We start from the raw sequence: 14,846 nt of genomic DNA, 5'->3' as shown, positions 1-14,846 counted from the left end.
CGAGTTTGCGTTATTGATTTCATGTAGGAGTAATTAGCAGGCTGAAAAACGATCGAAGAAGGGCGGAGAATATGGCGACCGCCGAAGTCGAAGCACTTTTCATGCAATTTCGACATCAATTAAATTGATTTGTAACACAGTCGAGAGACTGTGAGCTCGTGCGCTACTCACTTTTCGTAGAGCTTTCGCATACCGAAATTTTCATAAAGGATATTTCCAACACTTTTGATATCTTTAAGCTCAGCTGCCTTGAATAGTTCAATTTTAAAATTCTTACTGTGTATTTTTAATGTCTTCTTATGCTGTTTTTTTATATGACTTGCACGGAATTTTGGAATCCACTTAAAAAATTTGGTTTCTTTATTCCAAGGCACGGTCAATATTCATAAAACCTCTTCATTTTAAAAATACTACTAAATTAACACACATAATCCCTTATTGTTAGTTTTCATCGAATCAATAAAACTTAAGTCACTTAAAATTGTATATGTTATAGACAAAACAACCGTCGGTAAATTCTACTTATGCAAATTGGATTTTTTATGAATGTCAGGCGTCCATGACTTAAACCGTTTTGTAATGTTCCGCTTATAAATGCCTCTAGCCGACTTTTTACCGTATTTATATCGACCAAAATGTGCGATCCTTAATCCTTTTTATATCCACATCTACAGCTCCCATACACCCAATATAATGACTTAAGTTTGTATTCCGTTCAGTTTGGCACTAGATGTCTTTATAACGTTTCAGGATTTCACCTAATATCGAATATCGATTTTGCGGACTTGTTTAGAGTAGAATAACTTTTGCGTTATTTTTAAATATAACGGATTGAAATATAAATACCTAACACTAAAAAAGTTGCATTTTATTATAAATATCTTACTTTTCCGTTAGCCGTTAGCGAACAATTTATAAAGCTTTGTTTGAAAGCGCTTAAAGCTTCGACGCAATGTTTCGATACACAACATCTTATATGTATGGACAAACAGTGCTTTTGTTAATTTCGGGGATGATTTTAATGGTTGCTGAATTTCCCTATATTATAAGAGTAAGTATTTTGGTGGTGGAAGTTTTTGAATGAGGTTGTTTTGCTTAGAGCATTCCTATTGAACGACGGATTTATAGCTAAAAGCAAGGGTAATTAGTTCACAATAGAGCGGGAATTTATAGGTTAGAGCTATCTGAAGATGAGTGGTGTCCTAAATAAGTTTATGGGACCTTTCTATAAATATCCCAACAAAATTGACGAAGAATTTCGCCATAATTTTATATGTTCGAATTTGTTGCTATTCTCAGTATTTAAAAATACATTATAGTTTCTCATAATCTTAAAATTTATAACGGATAATTAGACCCCATGTGAAAGCATTAAATGCTAAAAGGATATTTGTGAAATATTTATAGTTGCTTTATTCACGTTGCTCCATCTAAATGTCATTATTCAACAAGTACAATATTCGGTTTTGAGGATGCGGAAATCCATACATAACGTTTAAACGCCAGTGGTTATACATTATAATAGGGGACTATGTGAAGTGGATTTAGTACCCCAATTTGCGAGAAATATATGTACATATGTATGTATGTGCAGTGCATTCAAAAAATTCAAGTTTTTGTTTTGTTATTGGGAAATATTTTGTAGTTGTCGAAAATACATTGTTTAGTTAAAGTTGACGTTTATTCAATACTTGCCTGAAATCTTTGATGGCAACCTTCAGGTACATTGAAGTAACTCAATGAAATATTTTGTTGACGTTAAATATTTAATTTTTTTTTTTCAATAAAGGTCAAAAATTGTCTATTGCCTGCTGACTGCGTCTGCTCTAGCTATGTTTCGGATCATTGTTTTCTTCAAGTATCCAATCATGATTATTTTTGCCGTAAAGCATTTCAGCTGCCTTCAATCACCTCTTTTTATACATTAACGTTTTTCAGGTTTTTTCTGAAGCACTTCAAAATTCCAAATCCATTAGCAGAGCAGCATCCATAAGGGGCTTAACACCCCTTTAAATAAATGTTCGTTCTTTTCTTAGCCATTCAAGGGGTTGAAGACTACAAAAGTTAACTCGTCTGTAAATATTACATTGCATCAATCATGTTTGATTACAGTACTGCCGCGTTTGACGCCACATCCCTGAAGTCTGTCCCGCATTGTTGTTAGAGACATATCTAATCCCTTTTTATACATTTTTTTAGCTTTTCTTAGAATAATCAATGATTTCTTCTAACAAGTGAGAATAATAGCTTTGTCCTCACTTTTAGATGTCACGTGATAACTTACTCTTTCTGGCTTCTCATCTACGATTCCAGTTTCTCCATAATGATAAGATCAGCTCATCAAAATGTACAACTCGTAATTAAATACTTTGCAGTTTTAATAGTTCATTTGGAACCTCTAGGATGCTTGCTGAGCACTAATTTTTATACTCTCGCAACAAAGTTGCTAAGGAGAGTATTATAGTTTTGTTCACATAACGGTTGTTATTAAGTCCTAAAACTAAAAGAGTCAGATATAGGGTTATATATACCAAAGTGATCAGGGTGACAAGTAGAGTTGAAATCCGGATGTCTGTCTGTCCGTCCGTTCGTGCAAGCTGTAACTTGAGTAAAATTGAGAATCATGATGAAACTTGGTACACGTATTTCTTGGCTTCATAAGAGGGTTAAGTTCGAAGATAGGCAAAATCGGCCCACTGCCACGCCCACAAAATGGCGAAAACCGGAAACCTATAAAGTGTCATAACTAAGCCTTAAATAAAGATATTAAAGTAAAATTTGGCATACAGAATCGCATTATTTGGACGTATTTTTTTGGAAAAGTGGGCGTGGTCCCGCCACCCACGTACGTAAGTTTTTTGTACATATCTCGGGAACTACTATAGCTATGTCAACCAAACTCTATAGAGTCGTTTCCTTCAGGCATTTCCATATACAATTCCAAAATGGAAGAACTCGGATAATAACCACGCCCACCTCCCATACAAAGGTTATGTTGAAAATCACTAAAAGTGCGTTAACCGACTAACAAAAAACGTCAGAAACACTGAATTTTACGGAAGAAATGACAGAAGGAAGCTGCACCCAGCCTTTTTTTATTTATTTAAAAATTGAAAATGGGCGTGGCGTCGCCCACTTATGGACCAAAAACCATATCTCAGGAACTACTAATCTAATTAATTTTACAGCAAAATAAAAAAATATGTAAATGACGGATAATGAAATCTCGATTATCACTTTATCAAGCGAGAGTATAAAATGTTCGGTGACACCCAAACTTAGCCCTTCCTTACTTGTTCTAATTTCAACGAGCCGTACGCATCAACATATTTTATCATTGAAAAACGCACTGTTTTTAGAGTTGCGGCAAAAGTTTTCAAAATCAATATCTTATTTTATATTTATTATTAAGAACAAAGTTAAATTTTCTGGTAATATGCTTCTGCACTAATATGACATCTATCCCAGTTAGCGACAGCTGTTTGGAGCGAATTCGAGATACCAAGAGTAGCTAGGTTCTTCTTCACCTGATCTCTCCAACGGAGTGGACGTATTCCTCTTCCTCTGCTTCGATCGGACGGTACTGAATCGAAAACCTTCAAAGATAGAGTGGTCTCTTCCATCCGGACAATAGAACCAAGACAGAGCAGCCGCTGTCTCTTGATTCGCTGAACTATGTAAATGTCGTCCTATATCTCGTTCCAATGCGGCATTCGCCATTACCAATGCCATTCCCTCGAACACTCCTGAGGTAAACTCATCAGATGATGCCATTGTCCATGCTTTCGCACTATATAACAGGACAGAAATAGTGAGAGACTTGTAGAGTTTGGTCTCTGTTCGTAGGGAGAGAACTTTACTCTTCGATTGCCTACACAGTCCGAAATAGCACCTGTTGGCAAGAGTGATTCTGCGTTGGATTTAAAAGCTGATGTTTTTATTGCAGTTGATACTGGTTCCAGGATGGACGAAATTATCTACGGCTTCGAAATAATTACTGTCTACAGTGACTTGTGGGCCAAATTGCGAAGGCGATGCCTGCTTATTTGATAACAGCATACAAGAATATTTCGTCTTGTTCTCGATCACAGCCATATCCGTACGCTTGGCTTAGAGTCCAGAGAAAGCAGAATTTACGGCGCGATTGTTGAGGCCAATGATATCCATATCATCGGCGTACGACAGTCAGCAGCTGCATACTCCCATTGTATATTGTACCAACGGCTGGTAGAGGTCCTTCCCCATAATGACGGAGCCTTTGATGGTTGCAATGCCGTCCCAAAGTTCCTTTATACCAAGTTGCTGATGAATGCTCTCAGAGAACAAGAGCGCAAGTCGAGTAGAATACCGTTTCGACGTCGGTTATGATTGGAGGTTTTCGCCGTTGAACCTTCCCTGTGTTTGTTGACGGGTGTAACAATATAGTCGTACGAGACTCCTCGGAGCATACGCACGTCAAGACACATCCATTTATCAAGTAACTTGTGCTGGAATCTAGTTCTACAGGCAACCATATTTAGGGCTTCTGCGAAGTCGACCAGCCTTAACCCATTTGGAGAGGTTTCGCAATGGAGGCTGAATTCTCTAACTGTTATACCCAAGTTAACTTTTTTGCCTAAATTGACGATAAAATCAAGCATCATTTGTACCACTGTGAATGCCAGGACTCAGCGACGGAGTCTCTCTCCCACCACGAACCCTAAACTGAATTTGCGCTCCTTTATAAGACGGATCTACTCATCTCCATATTTGTCCTGACCCTCGCATTTATGAGACGGTGGTGATCTCAATCTTTACCGCTCTCACTTTGTCGGAAGTCATAGCAGAGTCATAGCATAACAATGTAAAAGTATGTGCTCTGTTCTGCAAAAAATTGGGAGTGGTAGTAGAGCAGAGCTAATAAAAATTTTCATGTGCTACAGCTACACTTCATCCGAGAGTATTATTTCTTTTCCATTGGGAGTGGATTCTATATGGCGGGTCTCAGTCCCAGAGTTTAGTATACAATTTTAGACAGATATATATAGCGATTATTTCAAGACCGACGACCGCTCGCAACCACACCTCTGGTGAACAGACGCTTCAATTAGACTTCAGTGAACTCTTAAACAGAATAAGTTGGAGTGGCTCCGCTGACGTTTCCTCTTTTTGAGCCATGACCCCAGGCTACACATGGGTTGGCTACCGCATCTTACATGAGGGTTGCTCACGTTTCCAGAGTTCGCTGCAAGGACGCAAGAGTCCTACGAATGTAACTGCTAAGCCAGAAGCACTATAGTCCATTACAACCCTGACATCCAACATCCGTTTGAAGGTGAACCATCCCTCCACAGGGTTGAGCACTGGGGTTATTATTATACCCAGCTAAAATAATAAAATAGCCTCGGATGAGAGACCCCCCTTTTGATGACGACCCCTGCAAACGTGTTAAGGGTTACGATTTAAGGGCATGCAACTGGAATGTCGGGTCCCTTAATCAGAAGGTGCCGCTGTCCAGCTGTTAGCCTCGTTAGAGTAAAAGTTGACATCACCGCCGCGCTGAGAAGGCCCGAAATACGGTTATTTGTTGTACTAGATTCCGTCACAGAAAACTTCATCAAGATACCTGGTTGTCTCCGGATCGAAAAGCCACCAGATAAAGTGATCATGTTGTCATAGTTGGAAGACACGTCTCCTGTGTTTAGATGTTCAACAAACACAATGAAGGTTCGATATCGAGAAGCGGCAATCCCAACAGACTTCTCAACGATTTTCTACTTGACTTGCTCTTCTGCAAACGAAACCATTGGTTTTCGGAAACAGCAAAAGAGTAGTTAGTACGATGAGGACTGTCGTGTCGCAGTGGAGAGAAAACAGACTGCCTACTTTGCAATGCTTGAGAGTTCAACGAAAAGATGCGGCGACTAACAGAAGCTTTCAAGACCGGAGCATACTCTTGTAGTGATCTAGTAACGGGTGCAACATAACACCAGGAGATTGTGAACCCGATTCCCCAATCGATGACGATGGAGTAAACATTCCATTGATCCGATGCCGATGCCAAATTCCAATAGCAATTACCTGTAAAAGTAGGATCGACACACACCACCTCTTCGTCGATTTCAAAGCTGCTTTTGACAGCACGAAAAGGAGCTGCCCCTATGTCGCGATTTCTGAATTTGGTATCCGCGCAAAACTAATACGGCTGTGTAAACTGACGTTAAGCTATACCAAAAATTCTGTCAGAATCGGGAGGGACCTCTCCGAGTCGTTCGATATAAAACGAGGTTTTAGGCAAGGTGATGTCTTTAATCTGCTGTTGGAGAGCATAATTTGAGCTGCAGAGCTGAATCGAGAAGGCACAATCTATTATAAGAATGTACAGCTGTTGGCGTACGCCGGTGATTTCGATATCATTGGCCAGACCAGGGGGAGAAGGACCTGGCTGCACTTGGTATCTCGAATCGGTGCCAAATTGCCGACAGAAGAAAATACTCGCGCCGTTGCTAACTTCGCTATAAACGCGTAAGCGGTGTCTACGCCATTAAAGACGAGGAAGACACCAACTCTTTAGAAGTGAGGCCAAAGTAAAAAAACCATTAAAATTAGATCATGTAGCCGCGATGTTGTCATTGCTATCGTTGAATATACAGATTCCAAGGTAGACATAACACCAAAATAATGTGTCAAAACAAAAGACACACTTTTTATTTGATCAAACCAATCTCATCAGACATGTTGTAAAAGCTTTCTCCAGATTGTTAAGGGGTTTACAGCCATACTTGGTAGCAGGAGAAAGTTAACATAACATAGTTTTATTCGAAGATCTTAACATTTCTGTTAACGCTGATAACTTTCGAACATTAGTGATGAGTATACATACTTATGTATTACTAAAGTTGGGCAGAACAGCTTGCGTTTAAGATAAATTTGGTTTTCGTCTGGCTCGTTAAGAAGGAAGTATTATAGAAATAGAGATTACGCCAATTTTGTCCTTTTACTTTTGTGAATTACGTTAGAGGGGAAAAATAAATTAGCTCGGGATGTCCGGAATAAATAAAGGTAATCATATTCGGTAGAATGTAATAAGTAATCGGTATGTAATTGCTAACGTCAATATTATCAATGTGAAGAATCTTCTCAAAAAGACCTGCTATCTTGGTGGGGGTTTTAATATTCAGAAATTAGAAGAGGTAAAATTAGCGGAATGTAGAGCATGCATGGAGAATTATGAAATTTTATGGGTCAGTAATCTGTGTTTAATTCGAACTCACTAGGAAGCACGATGGCTTCCGAATGATTATATAAATACGGGCACTTGGGGTCAAGCATTTTTTCGCATTCCCTTTAAACTAAGCAAAAACCATGGAACTATGTACCAAGAACTTTATGTATCTTTCCCTCAATCACAATGTTTTATTCAAAACAAAGAAAGATGATGGACAGTTTTCAGGCTTAGCCTCGTCCGAAACCGGAACATTCATTATTCTGAAAGGCTACAGCTTAGCCTAGTCCTTGGTATTTTTATACTCTCGCAACAAAGTTGCTAAGGAGAGTATTATAGTTTTGTTCACATAACGGTTGTTTGTAAGTCCTAAAACTAAAAGAGTCAGATATAGGGTTATATATACCAAAGTGATCAGGGTGACGAGTAGAGTTGAAATCCGGATGTCTGTCTGTCCGTCCGACCGTCTGTCCGTCCGTGGTCCGTGCAAGTTGTAACTTCAGTAAAACACGTATTTCTTGGCTCTATAAGAAGGTTAAGTTCGAAGACGGGCAAAATTGGCCCACTGCCACGCCCACAAAATGGCGAAAACCGAAAACCTATAAAGTGTCATAACTAAGCCATAAATAAAGATATTAAAGTGAAATTTGGCACAAAGGATCGCATTAAGGAGGGGCATATTTGGACGTAATCTTTTTGGAAAAGTGGGAGTGGCCCCGCCCCCTACTAAGTTTTTTGTACATATTTCGGAAACTACTATAGCTATGTCAACCAAACTCTATAGAGTCGTTTCCAGGCATTTCCATATACAGTTCAAAAATAGAAGAAGTCGGATAATAACTACGCCCACCTCCCATACAAAGGTTATGTTGAAAATCACTAAAAGTGCGTTAACCGACTAAAAAAAACGTCAGAAACACTAAATTTTACGGAAGAAATGGCAGAAGGAAGCTGCACCCAAGACCAAACTTATGGACCAAAAACCATATCTCAGGAACTACTCCACCGATTTCAACGAAATTCGGTATATAATATTTTCTTAACACCCTGATGCCATGTACGAAATATGGGTGAAATGGGTTCACAACCACGCCTTCTTTCAATATAACGCTATTTTGAATTCCATCTGATGCCTTCTCTGTATAATATATGTATGTATATGCATTAGGAACCAATAATGATAGCGGAATAAAACTTTACACAAATACGGTATTTGAAAAATATGTAAAGGACGGATAATGAAATCTCGATTATCACTTTATCAGGCGAGAGTATAAAATGTTCGGTGACACCCTATCTTAGCGCTTCCTTACTTGTTATTAATAAAATTATATATTTTTAAGTGCCTATAATTACATGCTTGGTGAAATACAACCACGCCGTAGGGGTTATAAGATTACTAATAATCGTCACAAATCTACGTCCATCAAAATTGTATCTTTGACATTTTACACAGTTTAATGCGAAAATTTTATAAACAAAGCGGTAAAGACTCGTTAGCAAGGATGCATGCAGAGAACGTAAAATATTTGCATACAATGTGTATAATGAAATCTGCTTTTAGGCGCTTTTCACACGCAACGGCACATAAAACATACGCACATACAGTGGTGACGACAATTCACCTGAGGTTTTCAGAAATTTCCTTATTTACGAGCGACGGTGTTATAAAAATAAATATGCCATGCAAATAACTTGTTTATGCAAAACAATTTCCATTGCGCCAAAATGTATGCTACATACACGAACTAAGCTTCTGGTTGGTGAACGAGCGAAAAAAGTCATCGACGCATGCACGCATATAACTTTCATTATAAAAGCGTGTGTGCTGTGTATTTTAGCGGTCATAAACGAGTTGCATACAGCAGGGGGCGAGGGGCGGGTGGCAGCGAACATGTGAAACGTGACGTGCAACTCTCCATCAGCGGCGCGGGTGCACCTTTCGCATTTCACGCTGTGACGTGGCACTTCAGCAGCGAGTCGAAGGCCCGCCTGCGGCTGTGGATGCGTGCCACGACTTAGAAGTATTGATTTTGCATTTGTTGTGCAACATAGCCCGCAGCCTAGGCATTTGCTGTGTGCGCGTAAGTGCTGTGCTGGAAACGTGTTGCAGCGCATTTCGCCACCGGCTGGGTACAAGAAACCAGTCGCATAAGCACATAGGCTGCACACACACTTACATAAGCCAGTGAGTGTTTACAATTTGCGAAAGGGTGGTGCATCAGCGTGGAATGAAGGAGTGCACTGTCGACCCGACCGGTGACTGGCCGAGTGCGGCGGGGGGTTAGCGCGATATATGTATGTAGTGCCACGCAATGTCATTGCTCCCATATTTAATGCTTGTTGCCACAGCGTGGTTGGCTGGGCGTTGGTTTGTTTTCTTTCGTTTTGTCTTTGTCACTATTTTCTTTCATTTCCGTTTTTGTCATTTTTGCCATTAACCTCGTAGCCAAGATTTGCCAACAAAGTGTGGCGCTAACGGTACCAACGACTGACCCAGTGCGGCGCACGTTCTTATCTCCGCCCATTTCCTTTTATTTGCAAAGGCTACACTTGAAATGCTCGGCTCGAGGGCAACAAAAACACAAATACTTTATAAGTGTAAGCGCGCCGTGGTGTATATCGTTCACTACTATTACCCCTTATTGTTGTTGTTGCTGCATTATTTAGTAGTTTGCTATTTTTCAATTCGACTCCGGTGTTTTATACTTCGGTATTTGTCGGGCATTCGTAAGATGCTTGCATTTGCTTTTAAGCATTCAAATATTGGCCAACTTATGCACCAAGCGGTTCGGAGCATGAGTATCAAGTGCTTGCTGGTGGCTCGAAGCCAATTGTGGTTATTTAGAAGATGGTCGGCTGGTAAAGGCCGAGCTAACGACCTACTGTACCTTTTCGTGGCTATTCATCATGGACTCCTTTGGTCCATCCGGGCACCATAGGAAAATAAATAAGATCCAGTAAAGTGAAATCCATTACTTTACATATGTACATCAGATTTTACAGTTTTCTTCGATTAAGTTTAAAAGGCTGAACTGGAGGCCCAAAATGTGCACAAAGATTGTGGCCCTGATACTTTTGTTGGATTCTGTCCCGATACTTTTGAACGTCCTAGAGACCTAATTGTCGAAAATGTCGATAAAATAATGGAAATGAGTGAGATGCGGATCTGTACTGTTAATCAGATCATCTGCGATATGCAAATGTCCAGAAGTGACCAGTTTTGCCCAATATAAGAGGACTACAAAAGGTCACACATATCAATAGTGACTCGTCAGAAGCTTCGGGAGCTTAACAAGCTCTCTAATTTTTTGCCAATAGGTAAGATGTTCGCTGCGATAATGTAATTAGAAAGATACTTTCAAAATGGCTATCAAAGAAAACGGCACACATTTGACTTTTTTCTTCTTATTAGACCTTAAACATTACATATTAAGTAGTTGACGTGATCGTCTATATAGTTTCAGATCGTAAAATGCAATACCGATTTTGTTCTGATGGATTGTAAGCATGCTTTCCGCTTTTTGAGTTTCAGATGTGTAAAAATATCTTCTAACTTTCTCCAAGATCTTGTCTTATTAAAGATACTTATAGTGGAGGCGTATTTGTCGATAAAGCGTGGGAGACAAAAATAATTGTGTACGAAGGGCTGGTGTCTGAAAAATGTGAAGTTAATTAATGCAGACAGCAATTATGTATGTGGAGTAGATGCGATCCGGAATCTTAAAAGAAGGTGACGAAGCCGCTTTAATATCCGTCTATGAAGAAAGCTGAATAAAAAGAACTAAAGGAAGTCTCGTTGTTGTTGCACTATTGTAGCCTTAGTAAATAGATAAAATAAGCTTATATTAAAGCTATCGTATCTGTTTAAAAATATTTTTAAGATAACTTTTCCACCAAACGCCAACTTCGAATTGAGTGTAGGGAGCTTGAGGCGAATATTTGGGTCTAAATTTGATACAAATTGCTCTATTGGTTCATAAGGTATGAAATCCATCTGCTAGTGGACGTCTAGTTTATTTCGAATCCTTGAATTAATCCACATAAATTAATACTTCGGTAATATTCTTATAGTATGTTTCAATATTGTTGACTAAACAATAGTTTTCGTCACATGGGTGGGGTCAGAGCCGTCGAGAGAAAAGCGGGAGGGTCCGGTAATAATACTATATACATGTATGTTATTAACTATCTTCCCACTTACTACCTCAATGTTTTTGAAGAATAAGTCAAATAAGACATATTCAATTTGTTTTATTGTTGATGTTGGATGAAAAATATTTATTTGATACAATTTTGAAAGAAATAAAATTCAAACATAGATTTTCAGTCAGAAATGCTTTGACTATCATGATTAAGTACTTAAACAGCCAGTCTAAAGTCCTCCAATCTTCAAATATTTGGAACTTTAAAGTGAGCTTTTCGAGCACTGGCGACAGCGGCGTCGTCGATAATGGTATGGAACTCCAACTGCTTGGCTAATTCTGTCTCTAGGTACAGTTCAGCTAGTCGTGAAATTCTGCCCGGTGATAAGCATGATCGATGGAAATTTTTGATTCTTGCTACAGCTAAATGAACGTTCAACTCTTGTATGGTGTATGAAGTAATACGGATTTCAAAATTTGCATCTTGAACGTGTATAGGGGATATATGTAGCTACATCAGATATATCAAGGGAAACTGTTTTGCAAAGTTGCAGTTGCGAGTCCATCGCCATACAAATGAAAATGTTTTTTGTGATTCGATTTCTTTGATTCGATTCTTTTTTTTACTGCTTGATGTACGTCGTTTCCGTGATGTTTTTTTCTTTCTCATTGCAAAATCGTTCCGACATGCTCTAAATTCTCTGCAACAATTTTGCATAAATTGCAAATTGCTTTCCACTTGTAGCGTAGAAATTGTATATCCACAAGAAGGCTTTCTATATTTCTAACTTCAACATCGATGGTGGCATTGATCTCTTGAAAAACCAAATATCTTTCAACGATTGACTGAAGGATTTTAAACCACCAATGTCTCGACAAGTTTTTAATGAAAAGCTTAGTTTTTTAATTAATTCAATACTTGACGGCATCGATTCTGGCAGACCACTTGTATTAGAAAGACAGTGAACCGAATTTGGTATTTTGCATTTCAGAACTTCCAAACGTTGTGTTGCTACCGAAAATATTGAAACATTTTTTGAACGACACCGAGAAAAAAGTTATTTCTCGAGAACATCTTTCAGTCGAGTCGACTTTAACCAAACTCCGCGTGTGGGACATTTCTTTGGCATTCTGATGTAACAGTGCGAAATTTGCTAGGGTATAATATGTTCGGTTACACCCGCACTTAGCCCTATTTGCTTGTTGGTATTAGTTTAGTAGTACTAGAATTTTGATGCGGCAAACTTGAAAGGTATGCAAGGAATAATGTTGAAATAAAAAGCTGATTACAAATCATTATAGATACACACAACATTGAATACAACCAAGAAGTAACGAATAGAATCTTAAAAAACACCCATGAGTTGTACTTATTTAAGGATTGCGGAGTAAACGCTTCTTCAAGAAAGATTCGCTGGTGAATGAAATAAAATAGCGAGAGAGTGTATAATTCCTTTAAAAATACCTTGATCTTTTTGAGAATAAAAATAATTGACAAGCAGACTTGTGGAACACAGTATCTTCTTCTTTACTGGCGTAGACACCGCTTACGCGATTATAGCCGAGTTAACAACAGCGCGCCACTCCTTTCTTCTTTTCGCTACGTGGCGCCAATTGGATATTCCAAGCATAGCCAGGTCCTCTCCACCTGGTCCTTACAACGGAGTGGTGGTCTTCCTCTTCCTTTGCTTCCCCCGACGGGTACGTGTTACGTCGAATAATTTCAGAGGTCCTCTCCCCCTGGTCCAACGGAGTGGAGGTCGTCCTCTTCCTCTGCTTCCCCCGGCGGGTACTGCGTCGAATACTTTCAGAGCTGGAGCCTTTTCGTCCATACGTACGACATGACGAAGCCAGTGGAGCCGCTGTCTCTTAATTCGCTGATATATCGTATATCGTCGTATATCTCATACAGCTCATCGTTCCATCGAATGCGATATTCGCCGTGGCCAACCCGCAAAGGACTATAAATCTTTCGCAGAACATTTCTCTCGAAAACTCGTAACGTCAACTCATCAGATGTTGTCATCGTCCATGCCTCTGCGCCATATAGCAGGACGAAAATAATGAGTGACCTATAGGGTTTGGTTTTTATTCGTCGAGAGAGGACTTTACTTTTCAATTGCCTACTTAGTCCAAAGTAGCATGTGTTGGCAAGAGTTATTCTGGATTAGATTTCGAGGCTGATATTGTTGTTGCTGTTAATGCTGGTTCCAAGATAGACGAAACTATCTCCAACGTGGGAGCCTAGTCGCAAACGCTACGATTGTTTGTTTGATGACAGGAGATATTTCGTCTTTTCCTCGTTCACTACCAGATCCATTTGCTTTGTTTCCTTATCTAGTCTTGAGAAAGCAGAACTAACGGCGCGGGTGTTGAAGCCAATGATATCAGCTCTTATAGAAGATTGCACCTGCTCGATTAAGTTTTGCACCTCGAATTATTTTCTTCAGCAACAGATTGAAGAAGTCGCACGAGTCGCCTTGTCTGAAACCTCGTTTGCTATCGAACGGCTCGGAGAGGTCCTTCCCGATCCTGACGGAGCTTTTAGTGTTGCTCAACGTCAGTTTACACAGCCGTATTAGTTTTGCGGGGATACCAAATTCAGACATCGCGGCATAAAGGCAACTCATTTTCGTGCTGTCGAAAGCAGCTTTGAAATCGACGAAGAGGTGGTGTGTGTCGATTCTCTTCTCACAGTATACGTCCCATAAAATATGTCTGCTGGTAACAGAATGGGTAGTGGTATTCTAAAAGACTCACTTTGGATTCATTACACTCTATCGAGGAACAAAGGTCAATCATATAGAGACTCACATCGAGTGAACGTGTACAAAGCTAAAAGAACATACAGGAAGAAATCCCCTTACATCAAAGAACAATTGAACTTTTGAGTTACTTTCCTAGGCATTCCAATTTACATTTGCGCAAACGCACACACCTACAATATTCCGTTGAAATAACAACAATTGCACCTACATATATAAATTTCTCCACTGATTGCATTTGCACTTATTCCTCGAGCCTTTAAACGATTTTAAATAAAACGCTATATATGTATTTGTAGATGTGTGTGTGTGTCTTTAACTGTTTGCATGCATTAACCTGAAGCGCGCTGTTGCTGTTGTTTGTTGAAAAGTCACTGGCTGCTTGGAGCAACTGCCGCAACACCGGTTGCTAGCAGAAGTGGCACAACAACAACAATGATAATAATAACACCGGCAATTGCAGAAAGGCGAACAGCGTCAGCCGGAAAATGCAAGAAAAGGAAATTAGAAATGGAAATTATTATTGTAATTTAAATGTTAAGCGTTGTTGCGCGCTCTTGTATACATGTGCTTTGAAGCGTTCGCCAACGTTGCTGTTGCTGCTGCTTTTACACACACACACACACACATACTCACACTTATGCACATATACATATACATTTGTTATTGTTTTGTAATTTTTGCTTCACGATTGCAACGATTGCTTCGGTTGTGCAAACCAAATTGCTGCTG

This window comes from Bactrocera tryoni, chromosome 5 (genome assembly GCF_016617805.1).
Source record: "Bactrocera tryoni isolate S06 chromosome 5, CSIRO_BtryS06_freeze2, whole genome shotgun sequence".
In the NCBI taxonomy this organism is placed as follows: Eukaryota; Metazoa; Arthropoda; class Insecta; order Diptera; family Tephritidae; genus Bactrocera; species Bactrocera tryoni.
Note: the sequence above shows the minus strand (reverse complement) of the source record.